Source organism: Anomalospiza imberbis, chromosome 5, assembly GCF_031753505.1.
Source record: "Anomalospiza imberbis isolate Cuckoo-Finch-1a 21T00152 chromosome 5, ASM3175350v1, whole genome shotgun sequence".
Taxonomy (NCBI): domain Eukaryota; kingdom Metazoa; phylum Chordata; class Aves; order Passeriformes; family Viduidae; genus Anomalospiza; species Anomalospiza imberbis.
The window spans coordinates 27,628,484-27,656,098 of NC_089685.1; the positions used below are offsets into that span (position 1 = coordinate 27,628,484).

At 37.6% G+C, this 27,615-nt stretch overlaps 1 protein-coding gene across 10 annotated transcripts in view; it reads left to right on the forward strand.

Annotated features, from left to right (window-relative positions):
• NRCAM (neuronal cell adhesion molecule) overlaps positions 1 to 27,615 on the forward strand; it is a 145,751-nt gene that overhangs the window by 27,674 nt on the left and 90,462 nt on the right. For all 10 annotated transcript variants that reach the window (XM_068189990.1, XM_068189991.1, XM_068189993.1 and 7 more), the window contains exon 2: positions 17,066 to 17,161. The gene's annotated coding sequence lies outside the window, so the exon portion shown is untranslated. The remainder of the gene's footprint in view (positions 1 to 17,065; positions 17,162 to 27,615) is intronic.

A 27,615-nucleotide genomic window follows, 5' to 3' on the forward strand; every position in this document is an offset into this window, starting at 1 on the left:
TTTGTTTGAAAAACTTCAGCCAGAGTAATTCAGTCACTTCTGAAGATGATGACAGAGTAGAAACTATTCAAATAAAAAAGCCACAGTTTTTACTTGGAAACCTTTCCCTTCCTGTACAGGATTGGTACTTTTTCATTACTATGACTAATTGCTGGCTGAATTAAAGAACCTTTGATAAATTTCAGCTTGTCTGTTTTCAGTAGTAAAGCATAAGCTGTAACAAATTCTGTAACTATACTGAATGCATTCCAGATCATACAAAGGTGTCTGACAAGGTTTTGCATTTCGAGTAATAAGCTATTGGAGCTGGCCAAGTTTGGGTCTTGGCAAAAGAACCAGTGACTTAGGGGGAAAAGGAAGTTTGCCTTTGGTTAATAATATTGCTTGTAAGTAATTTTGAGCAATGAGTAGCTGGTAATGTGGAAGCAAGGAGAGTCAGCAAGAGGATGAATGATTAGGCCCAGACTCTGTGAAAAGTTGTGAAACTGGTGAAGCTGGGACTTGGAATTGCTAGGCAAGAAACAGATCCTTCCCTGTTAAGCAACTGGATAAGCTGTCTGTCTTGACGCTGGTAAGGGCTGCATCCTCTAATAGCCTGGGCACTTCCACACTGTGTGCCGTCTCCTTCAAGTCCTACATGGTAATCCTGTGCCTTTACTCAAATGATGGTTTTGGAAGGTTCACTTCAGTGTCTGGTATAATGCCAAGACTACTGCAGCTCAGCAGGATCTTCCTTTTCATAGCATGGCCTTGGTTATGTATGTTGTGTGTCCTGGGGAACATAAGACCATACAAGAGCCAGGAGCTGCCTAGGATGGTCTTGGAGCGCTGGTGGCTAAAATAGAAGTGGTGCTGTCCACTGCCAACAGCCCCCAAGTGAGGAGATAATTTCAAAAGCCAGCTGAGGGAAGCAAACACTATGAATGGTCAAGCAGATCAGTGCTTAAGCTCCTTCACAGACCTTTTTTGTACTCATGTATTGTCATGATGAATGTGGCAGAGATTAGGCCTCTGAAGTTGAGGGATTGGGAGAAACAGATTGACCTAAAGGACTGGAAGCTTGTTTATGTGCATGTGTTTGGAGGACAGAAAGGATGAGTGCAGTAGGTAAGAGTAACAGCTGGGAAGTGGGCAGATATCAGGAAAAACCCAAAGGAAAACCTGAAGCTTGGATAGCAGAGAGCATGAGATGAAGTCAATGTGTAGCAGTATAAGAAGAGGTGGGATACAGATGCACAAAAGGTTCCTCTAGGCTGAAATGTGCTTGTGAACAGTATCCATTGCACAGCTTCAAAGGTTGACTCCAAAACTTTGGGGTCATCTTTCTGTTGCTGTGTATTCCACTGCAAAAGCCTAAGTTGTCTTTTCCACTGGTGATGTTCTGGAAAGAAAAGTTTCCTTTTACTATTTTTCTTCTCTTTAGATGACTTGTGCAGAGGTCAGAGTTCTGCACTTGGAACAGATCTGAAGTTCCAGTTCTGCTTTTAAGCTATGTCATTATTTATAATGAGGAATAGATAGAATTTATATTCCCAAAAATTTCTCTGAAGATCTACTGTGAAAGATTTGCTGAGAGAAATCAAAAAAACTCCAAAATACAGCACTCAATAGAAACATTAGAATAAATTTGCAAATGTGCTAAGAACTTTAGTCTCATGGGACATGTGCATTATAATCATTACATGATAAGGCATGCTGAAATTGATGCAAATAATCATCTGCTCATATAAGGGGTAGGGCTGAAATTGTTGGAAAATTTAATTATTGTTATGGTTATAGAAATCAGTGTAAAGATAACAGTTCACCCTACCATGTAATGTTTATGAAATATACATGAAGTTGGATGGAGGGGAAGCACACGTAGAAAGAATCAACAGGCCACTCCCAGAGTGTTAAATATAAAATTTTTCAGGAGAAACATTTTGCAGAAGCTCTTCCATTCCCTAGGACTGAATTACCAAATACTTCTAGCATGGATGACTTGCCTTGTCTATTTTCAGATACCTACTGATAGTCTTATCTGGGTCTTTTTCTCGCTTTCTTCTCCTGGAGTTCGTGTTTGCAGCGTGGCTGAAGCCCCAGCTCCCAGGCTTAGTGACAGTGCTGCCTTTGTGGTGCTGGCGGGTGATCTGTCAGCTCTTTTCCTGCCAGGCAGTGGGGGTTTGCAGCACACAAAACCCCAGTTCCCGCTGCCCGCTGGGACAGTGCAGAACTTGGTGCCTTTAATCATGTGCCAGCTCACAAAAATACATTGGGTTTTCCAACCTTGTAGCTAAGATCAAAATCATCTCTAGTGGAAGTTCAGTTTTGTTAGTGTTCCTAGCCTCTCTACCTGGGGAAAAAGCAATTCTTAGGTATTGTAAGGAAAGAGGTATGGGGTTTATTTTCTTCATTATCTTAGTTTTGCTATTTATTAGAGGAGTGAGGTGGTTTCTGTGGATTGCTCACCTTCTCAGCAGGTGGTGAAAATCAGTTTGATGCCCTGCAGTTTTGACAGATGTTACCAACATATGTACTGGGTGCAAAATGAAAATATCTTACTATCATTCTATACTGACTTGTCTTCTCTGGACTGTGTTGTTATCAGTTGTTGCTGTAGTTCTGTTTCCAGTGTTTCAATACCCAGGTGCCTGAACTAGCTTCCTAAATATAAATGCACTTTCCGCTTGCCTCTGATATATAAAAAGGGTAAGGACATATTCCACAGTGATTTCAGGGAATGAAGCAGAGCTTAGATGAATGGGAGGCCGATTTAGACTGTCAGATACATTTAGCTGAAAGTGAAACATACCATTAACACAGTGAAAAAGCGAAAGTGAAAAAGTACCATTAACACAGGTACATTACAGTGTTTGCTGGAAAAGGGGGCATGATTTGTACATGGAGATTCTGGGCACTGCTGACACTTGCTTGTAACATTGCAATTGGAATAGGATTGGGAGCTGGGGTCAGGAGGATTGAGCTGGGGATAGGGTGCAGAGTCCTGGTAGCTGCAGAGTGAGGAGGAGACAAAAAAGCAGAACCAGGTTAAGTCTGGAAGGCCCATATAGAACACAGTGAAGAACTACTATCACTTACTGTGATCTTGCATCACCAAAGTTTTTTGTCTTCTGAAGCATGTGTGGTTCTCATACTGGTGCATATCATCTGCTCTGTAGCCCTGAGTCATTTCTGCTCTCAATAGGGAGCAGCCAACTTGACTGTGCCATGTTAAGTTGTAGAATTGTAGAATTCTCTGTATAACAGTCTTACATTTAAATCTATATTAAAAAGATTTTTTAAGCTTTCATTTTTCCAAATAAGTGAAGGTTCCGGTTCTTCACTATGTGTGGACGTCTGAATTTTATTGGCTTCTGTATTAACACAAAAGGGATGAGGGAATATCTCTCTTCTTCAACTGACAGGTCCCGTTACTCTGCTGTTGGCCACCTAATCCAAGTTCAACATCATTTATCAGGTTACATGGAGGATGTCATGCCTTTGTGAGGCTGGCAGAAAAGTGAACTCTTTCAACAGAACTGCCCTTAGCATGAGGCTTCAGTGTGTTTAGTTCTCGTTCAGTTTAAATATAAAACCAGAATGACATTCTTAAATTATCAGAGGCCATTGTTATTTTAGCAGGATTTTTTTTCAAAATAGGTTTTGATTCTGACTTACGATTGTTTTTTTCTTTTAATGCAGATACCATTGAGCTGGTAGTGTTGTAATTGGCATGAAGACACAAATCTTCAAATGTCCTTAGGAGCTGAGGAAGCTGAAAGTTTTGCAGTTCATGCTTTAAACCTGAATCTCTATCTCAAAAGAGTTCTTTAATGAATTTTTTATTTTGGTTAAATAGACATCTTGTCAGTGTTTAAAGTCAAAACAACATTAAATGTTAATAATGCCGCAGCTTCAACTTGCTGTGTGTTTGGAAACTACCTTAGTGCTTCGAAGTCAGTTGGTAGCACTCAGTGTTAACCTAAATCAATATATGCCTGTGAATCCTTTTAAAGAACCTGCAGTGCCTATTTTTTCTTACACTATTTGTTTGCTTGGTTTTTTTCCTTTAACCTGTTTGAATTCCAGTTCCCATCTTGAATTTGGCTTTGTCAATAGTATACACTTACTCTCCTGCTATTCATAGTGTTTGGAGAGTAAAAGTATGTTTTTAAAAGTGTTTGTTCCTTGTGGTCCTTGCCCAAGTATTTTTCTGTTGGAACCCAACAGTATTTTTCCTTTTCTGATAAGGGAGAACTGTGCACATATACCACCACTGGCTGTTCCGATGGATTATCCTAGACAGACTAGAACACTGTGGCAACTGCAGAAAATAAAAACAATCTGGTTTGCAATTGGAAAACAGTTCTACAGCAACAGCAGAATAAAATGCACTTTTTATTTTATTTACTGCTTTACTTAATATGTCTTGAAGTCTGCAATCTTTGTTTTTCCATAATCATCCTTTAGGTATTTATTGCTTTTATTTACATCCTCATAAACTTTACTGTTCTTTAAAGGAAAATGAAATAGTAGCTAAAGTAATTATTATGTTAACTGGTTAATTTTAGGTTTAAGTTTATTTTCAAATAAACCCCCCCAAAGCTTAGCAAAGTGAAAAATATATTTTTATTTCTGTATTTGTAGAAAAGAATTGCTAAAAGCTTATTTACCAAGTCAAGAGGCCTGCTTGAATAATCTCTTATTTAAGATGAAAAAGAAATGTTTTTAGTGTTTTGAGGTTAAATCATGTTTTTTAATATGCTATGTTTGCTAAGGTAATTTCCAAATATGTTTTGCAGAATTTCAGTAAGACTTGGGCTTATCGTAAGTTGGCATTTCACCCATCACAGTTCCTGAGCCAAAATATTCCTAGTTTTAAAATGAAGTAACATCTCTGTCATCATACTTTCAGGAAAGATTAATAATATATATTGATATCCACAGACCATAATACTATAACTAAAATAATCAGGTGAGATTAAAGTTACAAGTTGGATTTTTCCAGTAAATAGTGAAGTTAGAGAAATGCTTGAAGATTGCTTCAAGTGTAACTCATTGGAACTGGGGATTTTCTTGATATGGAGAGGTGGTACTGAGAGAGAAGTAAATTAGAAGACCATGTGATGAGTGGATGTTCAGGCTTTAATGGAGTACACACAGATCCCTTCTATACCATGATTTTTCTTTGTGTGTCAAAACAGTGACTAATATTAGTATACTGAATAAAATAGCATCAGTTTTAGTCATGGCCTTAGAAGCCCCTCAAAGACAAACCCCTTAATTTCTGAGTTCACATTTGATTACTGTGTCTGTTGTAGACTCATCACCCTTTGAGGCTGCATTTGTTTGGTGCATGTGCTATCTATACTTTTGGAGGAGAACACAGCACATTTACCTCAAGCACCTGCTGGAAGTGCCTTGGTTTCCTGGGTATAGCAATTTGGAAAACGGAGCTGCAGGCTTGTGTGTAAATAAAACCTGTCCTACGGATGGAGATTTCCACTGAATTTGTAAACCAGGTAGCTATTTTGCAATTCTATATATGGCATACAATTTGTTAAGCAAAAAGTGCTTTAAATGGATTATATTTAAATCAGAAATTATATGTAAATTATATTCCTCCTTCTGCAATTGAAAAGTAAAATAATTTGATACCTTTAGACTTGTGTCATACACTCCTAATGAAAGGAGGAGACAGAGTGATTGCAGAGGGACTACATGGCCTCAGGAGGTAATCTAAAATAACTGTACCTGCTGCTGTCACAGCTGCTGGAGTTACAGCTCTGCCATTTTCTCAGCTGCTCCAGTTCTGTCTGTGCAGCAGTTCTGGCTGCTACAAACCAGGTTTGCTGTACAAAAAGCAATTGGTAAATAACTGAACTAGATACTTGGCAACTCCAGCAGCCTCCTATGTGCAGAAATGCTTCCAAACACATTTGCTATCTAAGCTGGTAATAAAGGAGAGGTACATCTGCTGCTCATCAGGTTGTTTGGTAACTGCAAAACAGGCTTCTGCAAAGTTCAGGTTCTTGTAAAGATTTCTAGCCTTTTTTTTTTTTTTTTTAATCCTGTAGGAAGTAATTTGACAAATGTGTGATGTAAGGAAAAGCCTATAAAGGGCACAGCTTCTTTGGGATTTTTAAGCAGTGATAAAGCCGGTTTCTATATGTGTATGAATATTTAATCTCTTACTGCAGAGAAGACAAAATCATGCAATGCATACAAATCAAAACCTGGACCTGCTATGATTTGGATGTGTGGTAATTTGGCTGTAATGAATATGATGTCAATTATTTTAATAAAAACTCCATATTGTAATATTTAATAATGACTTTATTTCTACATGAATTCTACCCTTCTTTTTTGGTCTTTTTGGATACTGTTTACAACCTGCTACTTTCTTCCTCCACTGCTAGTGTTTGTATAGTGTATTTTCTTGCTGAAACTATCTTTCGAATGTGTGATTTTATTGCTTAGTTCACCTCTATAATATAGAGGTGAACTAAACAATAAATATTTAGTTGCAATATGGTTTTACTGTCTTTAAAGGAAATACAAATAGTTCAATTTTTCTTTCATTGCAGAGGTGAGAAAGCTATTATGCTTGTGTGGCTCCTGCTTATTGTTCCTGCAGTGGCTACTATAAAAATGAAATATTTATTTTATTCATGCAACCCAAATTCAGCAGTTAGTTGGTACACTAAAGTGTTTGATAATGTACAGAATATTAATGACACGTAGTCTTTGTGAAGATGTGAACAGCACATCTAGAGACACTACTTTGAAATCAGAAATATAATTACAAAGAAAAATATCAAATGTCCTATTTGCATAAATAATGCCAAATTATTCAAATGTATTTAAAATCAAATATAGTTCTAACTGGACTGCAGCAAGGAATGGTTTCAAGCCTTTGAATATTTTTTTTATATCCAGGTCAAGAGTTGAAATTCATTCTAGATCAGTAGTCATGAAAATTAATTTGCCTATCAGAATACTGACAAAAAAATCTCTTTAAAATTGAGACCTTGAAGTCTTAATTGTATAGTATGAAAGGGCTCTGCTGTAGAGAAAAACTTGCCATGTTTCAGAAGTTAAACCTGAAAGCAGTTTAGTGTGTGTTTTTGGGGTAGATGTTCATGTTTTAGTCTCAGAAATAGAAACCAGGTTTAAAGTGAACGTTTGTGAAAGATGAAGCCCAGAAATGCAGTTATGTGCAACTTTTCCCTTTTGAAAATGGTCAAATTTATCAAAATGGGGCCTTCATGCTACAGCAGCTGTTCCCAGTGTGGGTGTGCATGTTCACACAGGTATCGTGTGTAGCTGCTCAGTTTTTAACACCCCCTCCCCTTCCCCACTCTGTGCCACTCCAGCTCCAGCTGCCCACGGTGGTGGTGGCTCGAGGGTTCCTCTCTGGTGCCAGCAGTGGGCACTGGGAAGAGCTGGGACACAGCAACTCTGTCACAGAATCAGGAGGTCACCAGGTGTCTCCATATTTTTTTTTTTTTTTTTTAATTAAGACTGCTTTACTGCTGAGTGCTGGTTTTTTGAATGAAGATCTTGTATTTGGAACTTACTGGAAGAGTTATTACAGATTTGTAATTTTTCCAACAAACAGCCTTGGCTGCAATACTTGCTGGAGGAGCGACTGGAGATAAAATGTACCTTTTTGCTAAGTAGATGCAAGCCCCCATGGTTTGTCTCTGAGGAAAATCCCTATTCATTGTGTTTTAGAATCTTTGGATAGTAAAGACAAAGGGGTAGAAAAGAGTCTTTTTTTTTTAAACTTCTCTGTTCCTCAGATGTAATCTGCAAGGGAAAGAGATTGTCTTCTCTGTCTCTAAACAAGCTGTGCCACTGATGGGCAAAGTGCTGGAGACTGGGTGAGCCACAGCCAGTGCTGCTCAGTGTGAAGGAGAAAGCACTGCCACACACCACGTTCCTCTGCTCTTATTTAAAAGCAAATTACAGCTGTCTGTGCCAGTGCTTTGGGGAGCCCAGTTCTTTTGTGTGCTTGGCATGCTGTGTGTGTATGTACAGCACTTAAGGAATTTCAGGTGGCTAAACTTAGTTTCAAGTTGTCAGTCAAGTTATTGAAACAATTCAAGCAGACAGCTTCTAAATTCTATCAAAATGATACAGAGAAAGAATGGTAGATAGCTAGAGAGCATTCAAGTAAAGTTTAAGGCACTAATAATTTGGATGTTTCTATGTGTGGTGATAGATGAGGGTGTACAGTGGAACATCAGCAGCTGAATGTGGCCTCCATTCCAGCCAGATTCTCTTTGGGTAGTGCAGACCCAGGTGTAGCACATACAGCACATGCAGAAGTTCAAACAACATGTGCCTCACCAAGAAAAAGAAAACTCTTGGGCAGCTGAAGCATCTCAAAAAGATTTCTACATACAAAGACGACTCAATTTCATTCATTTTTTTCCTTCCCTTGAGAGCAGACAGAATCTTGATTCTGTCTTGTTGGGATTTTCTGTTTGCCTGTTTGAATGGTGCCTTTTGAATGGTGTTTTTGTTTTGTGTTCCTGTTTAGTTTGTTTGGGTTTTTTTACAGAATCCAGATTGTAACCTCACTTTGTACCTGTTATCATCTTCCTTTTATCCTCTTCCCTTTCTTTCATGGTCTTGATTCTGTTTAATTTTTCTTTAATGTGTAGTTGATGCAAATTCATTTTGGCTATGCACTTGATGTCTTTAGTTTCAGTAACTTCTAGTTAGCTACAGGCAGTGCAGCACCAGCAGATCTGTTTTGTTCCTGAAGCCGCAATTGCTTTTCTAGCTGCTGATAAATCTCATCCTGAGGTTAGGAAGTGCAATTTGTCTACACTTACACCGTGTTTCTGTATATTTAAATGGCTTTAGGCATCCAGTAGTCAAGGGCACTCATTGTGCCCAAAGAGGAAGGGCAAAGCATTTGTTCCTATGAAAAGGGATGAAAAGGGATAGAGAACAGTACTAGAGAAAATCTTAGTATAATTAAAGTTAATGCTGTGAATCTTATTATTGCACTTCCTCATTAAAAAGTAACATGAAAACATAAAGAAAGCCCGTGTACAAAACTTAACATGATGTGCTGGTAAAATAATAAAGTGAATGAACATTGAGTTATTTGAAGAGGACTCTTCTCAATCAGCTGAGCTGGAATCACTTCAGGGAAATCTCACGCTCCTTGGCAACTTCTCTGTGTGCTAAACAGCTTATGTGCCTTACGTATGCAAGCACAGGCTCTCCCTGTAAAGGATTAAGAGAAATGGGACCCGTATGAGTCTGCATCCCCAGAGCCTGTGAGAAGGGATTTTCTGTAGCCGGCTGATAGTCTGCTTTGGCTGGTACAATGAACTTCAGGAAAATGTAGAAAGGAGACAAAAGTCTAAGAATTGTGATCACGACGTACACGCTACAAATTATTTTGAAACAAAGAATAGTTGTTCAGGTCTAGTTAAAAATTACTTAACCTGATTTCCCTACCATAATGTGTTGGTGACTGGTAAGAAGTAACTGGCTGTGTTCTTGTATAGGGTATCCTGTTGTTTGTAAAAAAAAAAAAAAAAACAAAAAAAAAAAAACCAAAAAAAACCCAAAAAAACCCAAAAACAAAACAAAAAACCCCCCAAAAAAACCCAAAAGGAATAAATGATTACTGAAAGAGCAACAGCAATGGGTTTAATTGAAATATCTCCATGAAATTTCAGTGGCAACAGCTTAAAACCAGTAGAAGTGCTTATGATGAAGTTTTAAAGTAAATAAATTCTATAATCCTTAGGGGATCCTGCCCTTCACAATTTTTGCTTTGTAATATCCTTGATTTATTAGATACTCTTTAAAATTCACCTCCCAACCCAAGTACGTGGGTTGAATTTTTGGGATAAATATACGCAGGTGACACTGAATAATCACCTTGCATATCATGTTATCCCTGTGAAACTGTCTTTTTGAATGTCATCTCTACTTTAAAGTATTTTCAGACTCCACAATCATAAAGGTATCTTTCATAAAGAAACTCAAAATTTTTGCACACAAAATTATGATTGCTGAAAACTTTACTGGTAAAGTAAAGGAAATTGAAGCTGGAAAATGAAAAAAATAAAAATCAAATTTGTATATGCAAAAACATGGCAAAGAGAAGATTAATCTAACAAAACATGTACAAGGAACAAAGCTAAAGCAAGGCTATGCATTTCTTTAAGTCTCATGTAGGAAATGGAAACATTTTGCCTATTGCTTTTCAAACAAACAGTAGTAGTAATAATATGATACAGCATGCCTTATCTGGGTCCTGGTGTAATCAAATTGAAATACCATCTTCATTGTGTGCACATTAATGGTGTACATTTCAATACTGAAGTCTGTACTCTGAAAATTATAATATTGACATAACTTCAGTTGTACTTGTTGGGCATACAGAAGCTCTAAAAACACTCAGTGTGCAAAGTAGCAGGTAAAAGAAGCAGCTTATTGTATTATTGTACTAAGATTGTGAGCCTTCAGTCTTCTTCTTTGCTGTAACCTAACTGCACGAGCAGCTTTTATTTTGGGTTTTCCTTTGCCCCATTCCTGGGCAATTGGACCCATGCTGCATTTTAGAGTTACAGATCCCATGTGTTTGCCCAGTCCAACCTACCAGAGTCCAAAGCCTGTCTCTGGGGTTAAACTCCACCATGAGGTTAGCTCTTCAGCTACTTGAAGATCTCAGATGAGTATTGCACTCACTGAATTTTGATGGGAGTATGACTTTGACCTCAGCATAAATAATTTGTTACTTTTCCTGAGTATTATCATATGTCTGGAAAGAGTTGTGGACATTTGGAAAAGAAAACCAAAAATGTGTGGAAAAAAAAAAAGATGGATGAATATTTAGTGTCATCAACAGTTCCTAGATATTTCTCAGAATCTTTTTATATTTTCTAACAAGCAGAAATCAAAGTAAGGAATTGTGTGCTGTATGTGCACATCAGTTTTTTTTCTACTTAACAGTTAATGAGGCCAAGAAATAGTTTTGTTAATAAGTAAATTGTGCACTAAGTCATTCCTAGTGGTTATATTAGTTTAAAGCTTCCTGAGGCTAAAATGGTACTAAGATTTAAAAGGGTAATGTTATGATTACAAAAAAAAAAAAAAAGTGAACATTTCCAGAGGCAGACATGATTATTTCTGTTGAAGAAAAAAAACTATTGTGACTGAAAACCTTCTCCTAAAAGAAATGTATTGAGAAGTAAGGGAACCATATCAAAGGCTTCTTTTTAAGTCTCCACCACAAAGACCCTGTTTTATTATGATAGCTGCTGTCCTAGCATTCAAGTGACAGATTTTGCTATGGGTTTTGAGTTGTCTATTAAATATAGCACCTCCATTTTTTGAAAGTTTTGAGTAGCTCATAGAGTAGCTACTGTCTGAAAAGTGGGAGTCGCAGTGGGAAGCTGAAGGGGAATGGGCCTCTGGAACATTTAGTGTTTAATGGATCTACAGCTGTAGTGAAGCAGTGTGCAGAAATAATTCTGATTAGGCTTGGTCAATCAGATGACAGAATGAGCCCTGCCCCTCCATCATTCAGCTCTAAAATTCAGAGGACAGCTTCTGCTTAAACCCAGTTAAACACAAAAACTCTGGTCAATCAGTTATATATGAGCTGATTTCTTGATACACTATATTGTCAAAGGCTGAGGAGAGCAAATAGTTAGGCTACTGCATTACCCAAATAATTTTCTTCTGGGACTTCATTTTGGAAGGAATGATTCAATAGCTATTTTGAGAGTTGAGCTTTTCCAAGAATTAAATGTTACTCAGTAAAAATAACAGATTAAAACTGTGCCACATTTGTGGCATGGTAAATAGCTTCTTATTTACAGTCTGCTGTTGTTGTTTGAATGTACAGCTGTAAACGTGCAGTTAAAGATTAGAAACTGAATGGCAGAGGTTTTGCCGAATCGACACTGTTTTACTTGGTGATAAATTTCCACATTAAAAAATTAATGACCTGTAATGGTAATTAAACTCTGATTTTTTTTTTATCCTTCCCAGCTAAGTGTTTATAGCTCTAGGATCAAGACACATATGTGAAGTGAAAGCTCAAATTAGGATACTCTGGTTCTATTTTGGCAAGTTTAAGAGTTCAGGTGGATGCAGTCATTACTGAACCTCACTGGCAATCTGCTTTGAAGTAGATTCTTAAGTCTGGCTCATGCTTTTGTGAGGAAAAACATTGTTCTAAGAAGCCTTAAAAATGGAATAGGTTTCAAAAGGACCGTTAATAGAGACTGACAGAATTCATCCTGCTACCAGTAAAAAGATGCAAACCCCTTAAAGTTAGAAATGTTGTAACTGGACTTAAAAAAACCCAAACCAACAACCCCCCTCAAACAAACAAAAAATAAAAAACCAAACAAAACCAAACCAAAACAAAAAAATCAATCAATCAAACAAGCAAAAAACCCCCAAATCAAACAAACAAAAAAAAAACATAAAAAAACCCCCCAAAAAAAACCTAAGGAAAAAACCTGGATTTGTAACAGAATGAAACAGAAAGTTTTTAAACAGTTTCTTTCTGTAGGAGTTGAAAAAATGTTAGTTTTCTGTACCAGTGTTACTTCAAGGTAGTTCTTTGGAAAGGAAGGGTGGTCCAGAGGCTCATGTGGTGTATTAGATCAGTGTCTGTAGGACTGTGGGCAAGCACATTTGACTCTTTAAAATGTTTTCTTTTATTTCTCAGTACATTTTTACACTCTTACACTGGAAGTTCATCACTGAGTACAGATTGTAGTTTTTGCAGCAAACTCTCTTAGACACCCTGTTGGAGATAGGGGATTGTCCCACTGGCAAGTCGTCAAGTAGAATAAATGTAAAGGAGAAATTAAACTATAACTCTAAGTAAGTAGGCAAGTCGCAGGTAGCTGCTCGAAAGGAAATTGTGTATAAGATCTGGAGAAAAATCTTAATGTTGATTGCATTTGCTATGCACTACATATACAAAACATAAAAAACCCTATATACATGTTGTTTTGGGTTTTTTAAAATTTTTTTAATTACTCTTAAAAAAACAAACAAATGGAAAAATGCCCTAATAGTGTGAGTGTAATTTTATTAAAAGGTTCATGCAGCTAACCAGATTTAGCTCTGCTTTTCTATAAATACAGGGAAATGTTTAACCCCTATTGTATGGCCACAAAGGCTGTGCTGATCACACAGAAGCTTGGGAGGGCCGAGGACAAAGCGACGGGCGGCTGGAAACGGCCCCTCTTGTGTGTGCCCCTGCACACAGGCCAGCAACAGCAGGGCTTAGCACCAGAGTTTTGTCAAGTTTGCAACATGAAGGGGAGCATGGTACAAATTCTTACCACTTACTAAAAGGAAGAAAAGAAAAAGTAACCCGCCAAAAAAGGAAGAGAACCATGACAGCTGTATAGCTACACGCACAAGGTAATGGCCGAGTTCCCTTCTCTATCCTGGTACTTCCCATTCACTCAAATAGTTGAGATTTATGTACCTTAGTGTTAGTTAGTTTGATTTATTGGAAGGAAGTACCATGTAAAAATTTGAGTTATAACTTTGAACAGGAGAATAAACTTACGCTATGTAACTTACTGAAACATTCAACTTTGATTAATAGTCTAGGAATTGAAAGGATGAGGTTATAGTTTATATCCATGAAGGAAGGGCATAACTTTGCAACATATTAAAGATCAGATGAAATCTGTATTCTGTTTTGATTAGTATAATATATGTAAAATTTGGGCGTTGTTCTTACAGATGCTAATATAATCTAGGCTGGACTACCCACTCTAGGAAGTGTCTTCATGGGGGTGTGTGTATCAGAAATGAAAAAACAAAAAAGCTACTTTTGTTGTATTTCCAGTGTATTTTTTTCCATTATTACTTGGCAGAATCGTCTGGGGTTGGGCACACCCAGAAATAAGATAGATATGACAGCAAGATGGATCACTGCCCCCCTCAACCAACTAGTGTGCTTTCTCCTTTTCTGAGAGCTCCTCATTAATCCTTAGCTCTGAAAGAAGAAATTGCACAAGGCTGAACAATGGAACTCTGCAGTACTGGATTGCACAAAACTGTGCTTAAATACATTAAATATCAAAAGCAAATGTTTTATATTAAAGAACTTTGCACAGTATTGTAAAGTAAACAGAAATTGAATTGTATATATATGTGTATATAGATACATTATTAATTTTATGAGAAAGCTACGTATTGTCTCACTATTCCTTTTTAAGGTTGCATTAAAAATATCAGTGTCTTGACATTTTAAAGAATATTTTTGAGTACATTTTATGTAAAACCATTTAGCCAATCAGATTATGAAATAAAAATTGGAATTTTTGTATTTTGGATTTTTCACATTTGAACTTTTTGCATAGTTAACTATTGGAATCTACATCTTTCTTTTTCTAAATTTAGGTTCCCTGAAGTCTATCAACACTGCCACAAGAAAAACAACAATACTATGTAAATTGTAGTTATTTCATGAATATCTGAACAAATAAGTATGCAGTGAGCATAATGTCAGGTGCAGAAAATTAAAAATTGTGCTTTACATTTCTACAATATGCTAGTGACCAAGCAAATTATATGACCCCAAATATATCTCATAAATTTTAAAACATATTTCATGTAATCTATGGACCTGTTGCAGAACCATCATTTTTACTCTCCTCCTTGATTTTTATTTCCTACTCGTTTTTTCCCCTTCTTGTAATGAATCTTATAAGTCTTGAAAAAATTACTTGTGGTGTCAACAGAGCTGTGGTTGTCTGCTGTATATAAGGTCTTATACAAATCATCCCTGGGTTTCAGAACATGCCTAACTTTTAAACAATGCCCTTGAGGCTACAGATGTTCTTAGATGGCAAAAACAAGAAGACAGGGACAAACAGCTGTCATCAAGGTAGGCTGGTTGGCAAGGGCTGGGCTACATCTGCATTTCAATGCTTTAGAAAATGAGTCTTGAAAAAGAAGGCTGGCCATAATCTGAGTGTGGTCTGGGTGCTGTTGTGTTCCTGCAGCCCTGATAAGCAGCTGGTGTCTTTTAGTTCAGAATACCTGGGATAGTGGGAGCTGTGTTGCAGCCCACCAAAGTCATGACGTTACAGGCTAATACTGTAAGTCCTGGGGTCTGCTCCAGTGGGTACCATGGAGGCAGTCAGAGGCTGCAAATGAGGATGCAGTGCCTGGAACATGAGAATTTCAGGGATATCAAGAGTGGAGAATCAAAACTTAAGTCAGTCTTACCCATGCTGTTGTTTGGAAGTATTCTCCAGGTTCCCTAAAGCACGCTCAGGTTTTGCCTTGGAGACAGCTGGGGGATGGAACCAGCCAGGAGGCAGCATGAATGGCAGGGTGGATGTGGCTGGTACCTTGGTGTAATGGGAACTGCATGATCAATGTCAGGCTGTGCTGTGGTCAATTAAGCGCTGCACGCAAGTTCTGTGTTGACTTTGGCTCATCCAGGTCCTGCTGGTTTGCAGGCAGCTTTTCCATCTGAATATGGAGGCAGGGGGTTGGAAGTGATTTGAGTGCCTGAATAAAGATTAAGGCAGTGAAGTGAATCTCCTAAGAGAATTTCACCCAGTGAAGTAAATTATATATGTATGCCAAAACTCTTGATGTTACAAAGAAAATGTATTGTTTCCAATGTTTAGTTATGTAAGAGCAACAAGTTGTTTTGGAAGAGCATGATAAAAAGCAATTTGTGAGACGTGTTGCTTGTTACCGAAATAAATAGCTACAAGAGAGTTATAGTCAACAGTTAAGGTTTGGCCAACCTGCAGGCCAATCTAACCATAAAAAGGCTTTTGAAAGTATATGGAAAGAAATTATATGACTGAATTATCAATTTGATGAGAAATTAAAACTGATCTTCCTGTGTCACCATTGTAAGCTGAGATGTTGCAGTCTCTTCTGGTTTTCTTCACAAAACAGCACCAATCTGCAGTTAAAACTAAGCAAGGGACATTAATTACTTTCCTAAAAATAAAATGTATATGTTTTTATGTACAGGACACAAAATAACAGGTGCTGCAGTGATGCTAATTTGTTGCTGTTCACTGAAGTTCTTCACCAGTTCACTGAAATATGGACAGGATATTGTGACAAGCATAGCTGAGTTTGCACATAAGCAAGGTGTAAAGCTAAAAGACTATAAGGGGAGTCCTCAGAAAGTTTTTGAGGACTTTCAAAATTCCTGGTCCTTGAACCTTGCTTACTTGAAAGCTTGACTCCTCATGTGCACTACTGTGGAAAGGGAGGCAACTTGTTCTCAACAAAACATTAAATGTGTTTAAAATAAGTTAAAGTAACAAAAAGTAAGAGGTGAGAGGAACTGGCTGCAGAATTCTTGTCAATAAATGAAGAAGGTAGCAGCTGAATTCAGAACAAACCTCTCCTGCTGTCTTCTCTTTCTTTGTTTTGTGCTTTTAAATTGAGGGAGGATGGGAGCAGGGGATGTGAGTCCCATCCTTCCACTAGAATTTAGGATGTTCTCCTAAAAAGTAGGAGTTAAGACAAATTACAAATTTCCCTGAAGTCACAGCCCTCTCTTCCTGGGCAAGTGCTGTTTGTGACTAAACATTTCCATTTTCCATTTTGCATCCACCTCTTCCAGTGGATGTCTTTAGAACTTTGGGCACCCATAGCACAAAGAGTATTGAGGTGTTCAGTCCTGATGTAGCCAGTGTGCCTTAAGCTGGGTGACTGACCACTGAAAAGAAGTGGTTAAGCTTCCTGATTGTCTTGCTCAGGCTTTGTGAAGCACTGATTGGTTATCACTAATCGTGCAGTGAACCTGGATAAACCATGGTTGCTCTAGTTTGATATGATATAAGTGGCTATTTTTGTAAAACACAACTTTGAAACCTAGGGAGCTGCTTTTCTTTCTAATGCTTCTTGTTTTTTCCTTTGGCCCAACATGTATTAATTAGCTGCTATTAAGATACCATTTCATTTGACTTAACTGAATTTAGTATTGCAGTTTTATCAAGACATGTATGAAATGTTTGTTGTAATTTAAGAGTGAATGTAATTATTTACTTCTATAAATATTTCAGGTTGTATGTTATTTTTTCAGGCAAGGCAGTAACATAAAGAGCTGTCATACAGGGGATAAGAAAAGGAGGAGAAGTAAAGAGAGAGGCCAACTTTCTCAGAAGTTATTTGTGCAAAGGTAAGATAATTATTCCATCTAAATTTTATTTTCCCATGCTAAGTGGGGAAAAAACCGTAAACTACTGGCATTGAGTTTCTTTCTCTTAGGTTTTCAGGATAGTCATATAATATGTTATGCATTTACCTGCATTTTCATGTTTGTTTGAGTTAACAGTCTGTGATTTATGTTAGGTTGTTTTTTTTTCATTTCAGCTCAGATTTTAACTGAAGGACATATCAAAATATGTTAACTAGAAAAGCAGCTAAAAATATTACATAGTTTCACATAATTGCAGGTAGATTTAATCATCTCTGATGTTCCTTACTGGAGAGAGCAGGTGTCAGGGCAAGTCAACTAGTGAAACAGTGAGTCTGGAAAAAATGGACTTAGAAGGAACATGAAATATTGTACTAAAAAATTGGAAGTTTTTTCTTCTAGCATAGACCACAGATTTAGTGATGGGAACATTCTGAAATCTTTGCTCAAATGGTTTATGTCGTAACACCTTTTTCCCAATTCCCCTTGAACTCCTCCCAGCTCTTGTGTTTGTACTGCATAACTCTCTCAGCATAAGGAGATAGCTTTACTTGAAGTGAGCAGTGGCTGCTGAATAGTCATCTGTGGTTTAGTATCTGATTTTCTTTAAACTAAAAATCTGATTTGGGCATCTTGAATGCAGTATAGTATGTAGTTCAGTAGAACAGAACTTTTCTATCCCTTACAGTATGTAGTCATGGATGGTTGTAAAGTGTTTTATCCCTCATTTATGCAGTCAAGCAGACAGAGCACCTGAAAGCATCAGTAATATGTTTAAAACGGTGAAGGGAGGAGATGGTCACTGAAGCATTTTGACTTCTGAATTACTTGCTGGCAGTGTTACTGAAAGTTACATTTAGTGCATCTCTGCCTGCAATGAAGATACTTTGTTTGCTTGTTTATTTTTTACCTCTTCTGAAATGGTTTTTGTGTTAGTCACTCAGGAGTTAAATGCATCATTGGATAAAGAGAACTGTTACTGTAAGGTTTTTAAATTAGAGTGCTCTGAAAAAAAAGTGAGCATTGAAGATTCTGAAAGGCTTTTTGGATGGTAAACAAGTTAAGGAAGCTCTGAAGTTCTTTGGCTTTGCTACTGGCTGCTCTCGCTCACCAGGATCCTGGCACTCTATCACTGTGCCTTCATTGCCTCCATTGCTCCAGTTCTCCTGTCAGGGAATGCCACCATACAATACATCCCCTGGGGCTAATTGGATGAGTGACAACCAGCCAGCTCCAAAGTGACAAGTGTTTGAATGCCTAATTGGGTCAGTGCACAGGTGCCTGCTCTTCATGAATGAGATGTTCTAGCTTTTCTCTGTGACGTTCTCTTGGTTCCTCTTATTTTTCCTACAGTTGTGAAACAAAAGTGTCAATACTTTGATGTGAGAGAAAAGGCTTTATCAAAGGAGAAGGATGATTTTCCTTTGCTCTGGTTTGGTTAAAATAGCTTGAGTACTGGCTGGAGGAGACACACAGAAATTCATTAAAGTGACAGAAGTTTGCTGATACAAATGGACATTTCAATAGACAATAAGGTGAATTATTTGACTGGTAAAAACAAATACATTGCCTTAATCTCTGTGTTAGGTTCTCATACTGTTTAGACCTACGGGCTTGGGCATTACAAAAAGCATGGGAGAGAAAAAGAACTTTGTTGTATTTGCACAATGAGGCTTTTCCTAATTCAAATAAACAACTGACATTAAACCTACAGTCTGTATTACTTAGATGAATTTGCCTTTCTTTTGTCTCTTCCACAAAGAACCATAGGATACCTAGTTAGAAGGGGTGTCTGGAGATTGTCTAGTCCAACACCTGCCCCGATCAAGTAAAGCAGTTTGCTGCTTGGACAGCTGTTGAACAACCATAGGGTAGAAAAGGGCTTTCTTTTGTTTAGGTAGAATTTAATCTTAGTTTGTGCCTATTGCCTTTTACCCTGTTGCTGGGCACCACTGAGAAGTGTTGTTTACCCCTGTCCCCTCAGGTATTTATACATGTTGATAAGATCTCTTGCAGCCTTCTCCAGGCTGGAGTCTCAGTGCTTTCAGGCTCACCATGTCAGATGCTCCAATCCCTTAATCGTCTTGGCAGTCCTACACTGGACTGCATTCTGGGATGCTTATGTTTGCTTGTGTGGGGCAGCCCATGAGTGGACACAACCCTTCAGGCATGTCTCAGCAGTGCTGAGTGGAGCAGAATGATCTTGATCCTGACCTGCTGACAACATATTTTCCTAATGCAGCACAAGATGCTTTTGGCTTTCTGTGCTGCATGAGTACACTGCTGGCTTATGGTGTTGCTTGGAGCCCACGAGGACCCCCAGGTGTTTTTCTGCAAAGCCTCTTTCCAGCTGATCATCCCTCATCCTGTTCCGGTGCTTGGGGTTATTCCTACCTAGATGCAGGACTTTGTATTTCCCTTTGTTGGACTTCATAAAATTCCTGTTGGTTTATGGTTGAGCTTTTCAAGGTCCCTCTGAGAGCAACCAGCTGGTCTGTGAGCTGCTCTTCCCAGTTGGTGTCATCAGGAAACTTGCTGAGAGAACACTATATCCCATCATCCAGGTCATTAATGAACTAGCTAAATGGAACTGGCCCTAGTACTGGTCCCTGGAGTACACCAGCAGACTTTTCTCTATCTAGACTTCATGCTGATCACAGCCCTTTGAGCCCAGCAGTTCAGCCAGATTTCAGTCTATCTCACTGTCCATTTCTGTAGTCTCTACTTTATCAGTTTGTCTGTGGGGAATTTATGGGAGACAATGTCAAAAGCCTTGCAAAAGTCAATATAAACAACATCTGCTGCTCTTCTGTCACTCAGAGCCTGCCATTAGCTGGTTTGTTCTGCCCAGAGTGTCTCAGTCCCAGCAGGTGCTGCTGGCAGGGTGGCTCCAGGAAATCAGTGTCTCCCCAGTTCAAGATCTGTTTAAAACAATATTCTCACTTTTGCTTTGGCTGACTTGAATGTGTATTTCTAAAATAATGCCTTTTCATGGGTGTATATTTAAAAGTGTGAAGAGAGTTATTTAAACATAGTCAAGTTTGAAAATATTCTAAGTGGTGTGAAGTCAGCTAGGTAGCTACTGTCAACACTGTTTATACAGCAACTGTTTATGTTCCTCACAGTCCTTACTAATAAAAATACCTGCTGATATAAGTGGAAAATAAAGAGAGGAAAAGGCTTGACATGGCATCTCACAGCTGTTTAAGATAAACAGACTGAAGAAAGGGTGCTTTTATTTGGTAGGAGTCAGAGGAATTGTTTATAATAACAGAAGTACAATTTTTCAAGTTTACATTATTCCTTGTAAAATTTTATTGTGAAAAATGCCCTCATTCTAACAAGGCTGGCATACCGTCTAGTTAAATTTTAGAAACTTGATAGGAGAAATTGTCTGGTAAAGAGAAGCATATTTCAATAGTCTGCAGTTTCCTAACATCAACAAAGAAAGGATGAAGAGATCTTCTTATTCAGGAATCAATATGTAAGCATTTTACATGACAGAAATTATCTCTAGAAATCAGAGATGTTTTTAACAGATTGGAAAATGGAAGGGTCTAGAAATACAACTCTTCTATTTTAATTTGTGGAATTTATGTATGGTAAAAAATACCTTACAAGGCTTTCATTTATTGTTGATAAACTGATACGTTTCATAAATGTGTTTACAGCTAAAAAGAGTTTAAACTGAAGTAGCTGTAACTCATGCAGGGATCACAGCCACTCTAGTTCTACTGAAGCCTGCCCAAATGTAGTAAGTGTATGGTGCCTAGGATAATTTTGGTGTTCATATAAAACATAAGGTTTTGCCCAGCTTTTTTTCTCACTTCATAATCTCTAATTTCTTCATATAGATATTAAATTAAGTGGGCCTCTTTAATCACTTGTTCCTTTTTTAGATGTCTTGCTATGTGTTTTTCCAATACATTAAAAAAGGACAGCGTGTATGTTGTGAGTTTCCTGAGTTTCTCAGCTACCAATAATCCTGAGTTTCTCAGCTACTGATACATACTCATTTTACAAGAACTTTGGGTGATGACTTCTGTGGGATAAAAGTGATAGTCCTACATCACTGCAAATTTGAGTCTGTTCTGTGGTATCTGTGCATGCAACCACTGATGCCATAAAGCAACATTTTATAACTTTTTTTTTAGCATAATTTTAAAAGGAGCAGGATGGTAAAGAAAAGAAACATTAAACCAAGCTTTATTCATTGGAAGCTTTCTGGATCACTAACAGCAGCAATTAAAAGCATTTTAAATGTTATGAAGTCTGTTACCTGCTTCTAAATATGCAATCAAACATTTTCTGAGTGCGTCACTAGTTAGAAAGAGAACCAAAAGCAAATTGCAAGCTTCCCAAGTTGACAGTACTCTCTGTAGCTGTTTCTACTTTAATTACAGGACAACTCCTAGATTACATGTAGTTCTTTCTTAGTTAATACTTCAGTAGCTTGGGCATATCTTTGTTTTATAAAGAAGCGTGGAGGGAAAATAGAGGAGATGTATTGAAACAATAAAGTTTATAAATCTTACACAATTTTTAAGCTTCAGTTGGAGAATTTCTTTTTGTGTGAGTGCATATAAATTTCACTTGTGACTTAAGTCCTCCTGAAGTTTGGGAAACAGTAAGGTTTATATAGCTTTGTCAATAACCTTTCCCCTCATAAAATAATAATGCTTCAGGTAAAGCTTAGGTGCAACTTACACCATGCATTTACGTATTCCAACTAGTCTGTAAGGCAAATATATAACCTGATCTTTAAAGACTCTTCAAGCTATATAATTAGTAGAAAAAGACAATAACTTAGTTTTTGAGGTCTTCTGATAGAACTGGAAGTCATCCAGTACAGCCTCCTGTTCAAAGCAAGGGAAATTGTAGAGTCAGAGCAGATTATTCAGGGTTTTGGACCATTCAAAAAAATCTCCAGAGATGGAGGTTCTACAGTCTCCTTGGGCAAGTATGTCCTTAGCAGTTCTACTTGGAAAATTTCTTATTTAAATCTGATTGAACTTTTCTTTGCTGTAGTTTATGACTAATGAATCTTGGCTTTTTGTGGTGCACCTTGACGTCCAGCTGTGTATTTTCTGGCATCTCCCTTCTTCTGTTTCTTTAGGGATATACAGAAACCTGAGCACCATCCTGACTCAATACTTTTCAAAATACTTAGATGCTGTTGGAAAGCATTTTACTTAACTTGCCTTAGATCTAAGCTTACTAAATATTTTTTGCCGTATGCTAACATGAGAAATGGGCAATAAAACAGTCCTGAAAAAGACTGAAGCATGGTGCCAAGCCTTTCTGTATTGAAATCCCAGAATGAGTAATTTTTACTGTGTCTGTCATGGAAGGCTTGGAAATGCTGAATTTTTTATAGAACTCTTTGCCAACACATAAGTTAATGTTCACAATTTCAGTAGTGTGTAGAAAACGAAGAAGCTGAAACAGAGGATATAATTGAATTTTCAGAAAAACTTGTGATACTGTATGACACAAAAGATGAGCTTACAAAATCACTTAGGAAAAGACCACTGGAAGGGATTACAGCAAAACATAAAGGACAAAGGATAACAGTTCAACATGGAGAGGGATAAACTGTTTTTTAAATCACCATTGGGTTTTCAATCACTATTTTTTATTACTGTTTGTAATAAGGGAAAAAAAAAGATGCAGTTTCTTGTTTTTATTGTAAATTTATAGAAGAGCTAGTATATATAATCAGCATACATAACATTATGGGATAAACTGGATAGATTTATGCCTCAAAAAAATGTAACGGATGTAATGAAGGCAGCAAATGTGCATTTTAATATCTGGAGGGCTTCAGCCTTTGCTGAAGGCTGATGTTGTTTTGCAGAAGAGTCTAAATGACCCTTTAATTATCTGAATAGTCTCCTAGTGTTTTGCAACAGGACTGTATTATGTCCAAATGTATGTGAATATTTAAGTGAGTGATACAATGTATCATTTTAATATGATTCTTCATTTTAATTTTGTACTATTTCTATCAAGGAATTAATATTCTAAAAGTGTTAAGGCAGCAAAGTTATTTGTGTGTTATTGATTTAGCTATGTGTTAATCTCTGCAACAAGATGTTCATGTTATCAGTGTTACAGATTAGTAGTACATGGAGAGGTATCTGGAATGTGTGGATTTTCTAAAAATGTAATATGCTAACAAATCTAGATCTGTGCTTTAGATAGAATGAGTAAGGCAAGTAGTGTGTTGTAACTAACTTCTCCCTTCTCTTAATTTCCCAATAAATTTCTATGTCAGTTAGTTCTCCCGTATCAGGACCATACAGTAGCAGCAGGGGAAGGCACAGAATGGATAGAAAATAATTTACTGCTGAAAATGATAGTAATTGCTCCACTGAATGGGCTTTAATCATGATTTTGCTGCAGTCTTCAAATTCTGAACTATGTTTTGTTGATCTATCTCTAGGAAAATATTTAAGTCCCTTCACTGGGATCGAAATTGCTTATGATTTCAGAAACTCAGTTTTTTCTGAGTAAACTGAAACAACCTTCTGACACTTGCAGAATTGTTCAGAGTAGCCAGGTAGAAGCTACATTTATTCTTTATGCCCTGCACTGCTCCCAACAGGACACTGCATGTACGTCACTCAGAATTAATTCCTCAGTGACCCCTGTTGTCTTCAGAGGAGGATGAGGCTGGTGCCTGACCTCAGGACAGTTTTCCATTAGGCTCTTTGCTTCTTCAGTAGAGGAATTTGGCCTATTTGCAATTCAGAAGCTAAGCAGGGACAGAGGAGAAGCACCTGCAGTATCTCTGGTTTGTTTTTTTGAACAGAGGGAGCACTGTTGGGGCACTCTAAATATGCATCACATGTGCTTCTGCAAGCAGGTCAGACCAAGCTTATAATAACAATTTAACTTTACTACGATTCTTAAGGCTTATTTTTAATTAAAACTGAGATAACGCCATTAAAGTTAGCCCTTCATGATAATGTACTCCAGCACCATTAGCAGGCCCAAGTGTCTCGTGTGTGCAAGTCTTAATTTTTCTGAATTGAAAATTTAAAGAATATTCACTAAAATATTAATAATATGTTGTGAGTGACTAACAGCCTGTAGTCTAGCATAAACCCTTTTTTTTTTCTTAAAGAACTTGTTTCCAAACAGCAAACCCCAAATGGATCATTCATTCTATGCTAGGCATTATTGCATCTCAGTGTTACCTCAGTTTACATTTTCCTGACAGATAACAGAGTTTCCAGAACTGCTTGAGTTTTATAGTTTACAGTATTGTGAAATGAAGTCAGCACTTCTAGGATTTTTGCTGAAGTTATTTGGCATTTTCTTTAAAAATAAATTATTCTGGTTTAACCTCCGTATTTTCTGTTTTGTGAGAGAGTCTTTTTGTTTCACTATTGACAGTTACTTACTTTGAGAAGGGTTAAATGTGAGACTCTAAAATTGTTTCAGTTACTGAAAAAAAAAAATTGCTAACTTCATGTTCCTCTTCACTGTATTTCTTATGTTGTGTCATCATTTGAACCTTGCTGACCTGAAATGTATGGTACATAGTCAATTTGGAGACCCTGCCAAGAATGGAAGAATTGTGTAAGGGGGCTGAATAACTGCAGAAGTTTAAATTTCTAAGAAGACACATATTCAATCAGGAAACATTTTAGTTGTATTGCCAATGTAGTTAGACACAAATTATCTGAATATCCCAGTTCTCAAAATTGTTGTTCCAGTGGAATGTCAGATTCCACTGAGAGATTCTACTTCCTGTATATGGCTGTATTTAGCTCAGTAAATTTCATCCAGTCAAATATTGATTTTTATGAGTGAAGGGCAACTCTGCCCTCCTCGCCGGCTGTGGAAAGATGAGTTTCGGGCTGTTTCCCCGCGAGTCTCTCAGGGCTGTTCTATGCCTTGGAAGTTTTGTTGGCTATTTACTGGGCAATTAAATTCCCAGGAAGTACTTCAAAGGAAAATGGATCTTTGGCTTGCAGGACTGGATGATTTCCAGCCAAAGAAAAGAGAAAAATGTTGCAAGAAGATTTAAACCCTGTAGATATATATTAAATAACCTACCACTATCAGGTCTTTCTACTAGCTCAAGTGTGTTCAGACAGATTTCTCCAGCAGCTCTCAGGTCACACAGGTTTGGAAGGCACTGAATCCTTCACATCTAGAACAGCAGACAGCAGAAGGATGATCTGCTTCCACCCATTTATGTCATTCAAGTAGTTGTAAAAGTTCTGAAGTAGAATCATGTATTGAATGATGGTGTGGAATAGCATAATGCAGCCATTCATCCAAACAATATTAGTTGCCTTGGACTGCTTACAGAGCCCTGAAGAATCTGACAACTTCAGTTCATACAAATTAAATGGATTAAGTTTCTTACCATATATTTTAACCTTTTTTTTAACGATACTTCTCCGTGTCTCATTGATTCAGGCAGTAGAGTGTTTGCTGTTGAAAGAGTAGACAGTAGTTTGTGGGTTTTGGGCCTCTGGGATCCTTTCCAGAACAATGAGGTGGTTCAGGAATGTGGAAAACTGATCATCATGATTTATATTAGTTGATATAAAATGCTGAAAAGACTCAAAATATTCATGCAGCCTGCAGATATTAAAGTGGTTGTGGGATTTAATAGGAGCTATAAAAGAGTTATTTCTCTACAGTAACATTTGAATCTTGTTTCTTTCCTTACACAGTTCCCACAAAACACTACCTGGTGTGAAATATGATTGAGATTCTCAGCATTTTCACATGAATGCTGCTATCAGCTTTTAACTTAGTTTATAAGTAAGCTTTTAATCTGAAGGTTTTGTAAAACCAATTTGCTCACTACAGAAGTATACTTTGTTCAGGCAGTTGAAAATTGACACAGGTCAAGAAAAGCTGATGGAGCATTTTTTGACTTGTTTTTGGAATCGATGCAGGAAAGTGATGAATAGCTTATGCCTAAACTATAAGGAAACTGGATCCACGCCTGCTCTTTTTAAAACCAAAGTAGTTCTTCCAAGGTGTTTGATGCTTATTTGCTGGTATCAAAGAAGTAAGTTATGAAGAGGATTTTGAGAGTTGATTCTTCATACTGCTATTCCAAAAATCATGCAGATAACCTGTATGAAGTTGCAGGAGGATTTGTCATTGATACAAGGTAATTTTCATTGATGTGACTGTTTCACTTAAAGGTCCAAGAAGAATTCTTAGTTTTGTTCTTCTCACAAGCACCTTGTAACACAGTCTGCTCTTTAGCAAGTGGGACAGAGCACTCAAAAGGACCAGGAACAGCTTCCACAAAACAGAAACTGACATATCAGAGGCTCCTATTAGAGGGCAGCCTTACACAAGATGATACCTGGAGTTTGATGCACAGTGTACTCCTTATTACTAGTACTTCTTTGCTGTGCTTCATAAAAGCAGTTAGGTTTTTCTTGAGTGCAGAGTCACAGCTTATGGAGTAATAGATACTCCTGAGAGTCTCATGATTAGGGCCTTTAGCTAGCTTAAACATGAAATGCTAAAGACCTACTATACAGGTTTCCTCCTACTTTGTAGCTATATAAGCACTGGAACAGGCTCCCTAGGGAAGTGGTCACAGCACTAGCCTGTCAAAGTTCAAGTTGGGACTGCCCTGTGCAAGGCCAGGAGTTGGATATGATGATCCTAATGGGTCCCTTCCAACTCAGCATATTCTATGATTATTGGTTTGATTCTACCACACTAATATACCAAGTGTTGCTGCATCCTTTTTCCATATTCAAAGTCATTATATGTTCCCATCACTGCACAAAAGGTTTGCAGTTCTCTTTTCTGGTTCTATGCTGTTATAATAGTATTTTAAATTCAGGAGAAAGAATTTTAAAACTTCCATTAGTTTCTGTTGTCTAGGTAGGTTATTTCCTCACTGAGATAACCAGCTGTTTGAATACTATGCAAAAATGCGTCTTTTGTGTTCAGTGTAATAGGGGATATAGATGCCCAAACCAACAATGTGAATTACTCTTCTTATGGTGTTCAGTGCTTGAAAACCTGTGTCGGCTGTTTCTGGGTTTGGTCCAAGGTGTTCAAGTAGGATCTTGTGTCTTGTGCATACAGTATTTCATCTTCTCAGCTTGTTCATTGTCAAGTTATTACATATCTCTGAGTTCTGTAGGGTCCAGCATTGAATGACCTAACCAGTCAAGAACAAGGTTTTCTTCCCTGGAAAAGTACAAATAAACAGATACATGAACACTGAGTTGCAGATTGCAGCAGCAAATGTTCCTGCACCCATGATAGTTCTTGCAGCTGCAGTAGTACATCTTCTCTTGTAAAGGTTCAGCTCTTATCCTACACCTGTTGTTCAGTGGAGGGCTCCACTGTAGGTCTTGCCTTTAGGAGAGCTTCAAGAAGAGCTATTGTACAAGAAGCGAGCCTTTGAGAGAAAGGTTACAAAGAAGACAGGC